This window comes from Etheostoma spectabile, chromosome 15 (genome assembly GCF_008692095.1).
Source record: "Etheostoma spectabile isolate EspeVRDwgs_2016 chromosome 15, UIUC_Espe_1.0, whole genome shotgun sequence".
NCBI classification, from domain to species: domain Eukaryota; kingdom Metazoa; phylum Chordata; class Actinopteri; order Perciformes; family Percidae; genus Etheostoma; species Etheostoma spectabile.
The window spans coordinates 27,906,958-27,910,982 of NC_045747.1; the positions used below are offsets into that span (position 1 = coordinate 27,906,958).

At 44.8% G+C, this 4,025-nt stretch overlaps 1 protein-coding gene and 1 long non-coding RNA gene across 2 annotated transcripts in view; both read left to right on the top strand.

Moving 5' to 3' along the window:
• Positions 1-4,025, top strand: part of ccdc102a (coiled-coil domain containing 102A) — a gene marked incomplete in the record, with an annotated part of 104,233 nt that overhangs the window by 63,824 nt on the left and 36,384 nt on the right.
• The window catches only part of LOC116703084 (uncharacterized), an 8,327-nt gene that overhangs the window by 3,231 nt on the left and 1,071 nt on the right, over positions 1-4,025 (top strand). Inside the window, exon 2 of the long non-coding RNA XR_004335336.1 lies at positions 3,289-3,292. This is a non-coding gene — a long non-coding RNA (uncharacterized LOC116703084). The remainder of the gene's footprint in view (positions 1-3,288; positions 3,293-4,025) is intronic.

Sequence of the window (4,025 nt, forward strand, 5' to 3'; positions counted from 1 at the left end):
TACCAGATTCTTACCAAAAGCCTCAGAAAAAAAACTGAAAAATGACCTTCCAATATGAATGACGTTTACTACATGCCCAGAAAGAATGTAGCCTTTATTTTTGACAGCACAGCTGAAGATATGAAAGTGGAGAGAGAGGGAGCGGGACATGCAGCAAAGGGCCGCAGGTCGAAGTCGAGTAAACCTCTAGAAATGGACGTCCTCTCTACAAACTGATTTATCTGGCCAACCGAAACGGCCCATTTGTGTGACTTCCTGTTGTGTTCTATAACCCCCAATGTAGCACAATTGGACTTTATATTTCACAATAACTGTTTTCCGTCGAATCCTTTATAGATCGCACTTGAAAGCAACATCATTTCACAGAGGAAGAGGGAAAGAAAAGAGCCGGAGGGACTGAGGAAACAGTCAGCTGTTGCTCAAACTCCCGGGCAGTTTGCTGCTTGTGTTTCGTGTTTTACCCTCCATAGTTTTTCAAAACTTTCTTGTGGCAGCAATAGAGGCAGTGATCCGCCTCAGGTCACTCTGAGAAGTCTGATCACCGTCTGACAGCTGACGCAGGCAATGGGAATGCAGCATAAGGAATACTGGTGACTGATTTTCTACATCGTATTTTCAGTACGCAATTTGGATTTTTTTTTCACGTCACAAACAAAAGGAGCTTTCCCAACATGAGATAAGGGAGCACCACTTCCCTAACTCTAGATGTGCAAATATTTTCTCAATATGATAAATTGACTTTCTGAAAGAAGAAAAAAATCAGACAGATTTGAATGAATATTGTGATCTTACTCTAATGAACGCAAGGTAAGTTTGCAGGTTCAGTATCAGCACCAGTTCAGGAGCCGACTGTGTAACGAGCGTCTGTCTTCACAAACCAGGTGCTAAATATTCTGCATACTTCCGTCAGTACAATGCTAAGTGCACTGACCACTTACTGCCGTAGTGCCCATTTTTGATGGTGAGTATTGTCCCAAAAGGAGCACTTATGTTAAATGCTTGGTTTTGAAATTCGAGAGAAGCAAGACCCGGGTGATGCGTTCGTCCAATTAGCTGCTGGTCGACGTCCCTGGTCCCTCCTCTTTCTGTGTTTTACTCTAGATGGCACCCGTTTAGTGCGAGTAGGGTCCATCGTTCTGAACTTTTTGACAGTTTTTAGGGGGTCACCCGGGTACTTTCAGTGCACTGACTCAAGTGTTTGAAGTGTGCAAGTAGGCGGAATGAGACACAGCCGCTGTCAAATTTCCTAAAGTGCATTTTTATCTGTAAATCTGACCCTCTGTCTTGTAATGCGAAACCTTCACTGGTCCCATTTTCAACATCTATTACCTTTTTATAAGATAGCCTTTAGTAGCCTTTGGAAAATCATTTCTTTAAGGACTGGAAGCTCTGTCGGTGTTGTGTCAGAAGACATGATAGTCTCTGCAGTAGTGGTGTTCCCAGTATGAGTAGCAGCAGTTACACTAGCATTCGGTTGTCCCATCTAACAGCTGTGACATCCTGTGTTTTCTCTATACTCTGCTCCTCTTTTTCTTGGCAGTTGTATTCTATGTCACCACATGCATACACACACACACACACACACTGACATCCGACGCTGCCAGGCTTTGTCCCTTTCCTTCCGCTCTCTGTGTGTCTACACTCTCAAAATCCCTTCACTACGATACACCAATTTTCGAGCTAGCAAGCTACACGCTGAAAATTAGATTAGATTAGATTAGATTAGATTCAACGTTATTGGCATTAAATGTAAGGTACAAGGCAACGAAATGCAGTTTGGGTCTAACCAGAAGTGCAATAGCAGTAGTGCAGGATATACAATGGTCGTAGTGCAAGACATGGATATGTAATGAATAAATATAGAAAAGAATACTATTATAAACAGAGTTTTACAGATGGGTTTGTCCTATGTACAAAATATAGATAACAGGTATTGTGAGCAAGATTTACAGCTAGGAATTTGGTGGAATTACTATAATTGCAAATTTTTTACAGATATGTGCCACAGCATAATATACTAATGAAATAAGGTAAAGTTTGGGCAGAACTATCCGAATTAAAGTGCGGTGGAAGTAATTGCATATTACAGTTAAAGTACGGTAGTGCGGATGAAATGTAAACAATTGGTACTGTAAATAAATAACAGTCAGCAGTGCAATGAATGTAAGTAGTGCAAAAGGTAAGTAGTGCAAAAGATGCAGATGGTAAACAGTCGTTACTATAGTAACAGTCGAGTGCAGATGAACTATAATTATGCAGATACAAAATGGAGGCAGGTGTGAGGAGGGAGAGGAGAGTCTGTCAGTATATGAGGGGAGTGGGTCAATGAGGATTAGAGTTCATAAGGAGACAGCTCTGGGGAAAAAACTGTCTTTAGTCTGCTGGTCCGGTCCGGAGGACCTGAAACGCCTGCGGAGGGCAGGAGAGAAAACAGTCTGTGGGCTGGTGGGTGAGAGGAGTCCTTCAGGATGCTGCGAGCTCGATGCAGACAACGTTTCCTCTGGATGTGCTCGATGGCGGGCAGTGGAGTCCCGGTGATGCGCTGGGGGTTTTCACCACCCGCTGCAGTGCCTTGCGCTCTGCAACAGAACAGTCCCATACACACTGTTGCAGTTGTCAGGATGCTTTCATTGCACAGCGATAGAAGTCACCAGGATAGTTGAGGAAAGCTGATTCTTCCTCAGTGTCCTCAGGAAAGAAGAGGCGCTGGTGAGCCTTCTTGACCAGCAGGAGGTGTTGGTTGACCAGGACATGTCCGGAGATGTGGATCCCCAGAAACTTGAAAATGGAGACACGCTCAACAGCAATTCCATCGATGTGGATGGTGTGTGGTGCCTCTTGGCTCCTTTCTGAAGTCCACGATGAGCTCCTTGGTTTGGTGGGTTGAGGAGCTGGTTATTTTCAGTGCACCATGTGGCCAGGTGCTGGATCCTTCCCTGTAGGCAGTCTCATCGTGTTGCTAATGAGACCAATCACCGTAGTGTCGTCGCAAACTTGATGATGGAATTAGATTCGTACACAGGCTTGCAGTCGGAGGTGAAGAGGGGTAGAGAAACGGGCTCAGCACACAGCCCGTGGTACACGTGTTGAGTGTGATGGAAGTGGAGCAGTTGGAGCCTGATCGAACATTCTGGGGTCTGTTGGTAAGAAAGTCCAAAATCCAATTGCACGTGGAGGTGTTGATGCCCAGGTCTCCAAGTTTGGCTATTAACTTAGCCGGGATGACAGTGTTGAAGCTGAGCTGAAGTCAACAAACAGTATTCGTGCATAAGTGTTCTTATTGTCCAGATGTGTGAGCACAGAGTGCTGCCAGGAAACCGCATCCTCTGTGCTCCTATTGCTACGGTAGGCGAACTGGTGTGAGTCCAATGTTGATGGTAGCGAGTCCTTTAGGTGTGGCCAGGACCAGCCGCTCAAAGCACTTCATTACGATGGGTGTGAGTGCTACAGGGCGGTAGTGTTAAGGCACTTGGGCTGGAGTGTTTTGGCACTGGCACAATGGAAGTGCATTTAAAGCATGTTGGTACAGCAGCTTGGGCAAGAGACAGGTTGAAGAAGAAATGACAACTTTTATAGAACATTTGGATCGTGCGACAAGGCATGCCCGCTTGGTTCTTTTTAACTGACTGATTAAGATTTACAAAGAATACGTTTGCAGCATTTAGGACCAGATGTACTTACGCTTTTGCGCCCACTTCAGGCGTATTTGTTTCGCAACGTGCGCGTAAAAGCATGGCGAGGTACGTACAAACGGGCCACGCTGAGGTAAAAGCTTAGACTTCCTGTCACGGGAACTGAAAATGGAAAATTGTGCTTTTTCGTGTCATGCATATGCATTCACAGGAGGGTCAAGAGGAAAGTGGGAGTTTGCCATAAAGAGATGGGTGGGGAAGCGTAAAATGTGCCTAATTATGTATTCCGCGGTGTATGTACTAAGAAAGAAAGAAAGATGAAAAATTCAACTTTATTGTCATTACACAGGTACAGGTACAAGGCAACACAATGCAGTTTAGGTCTAACCAGAA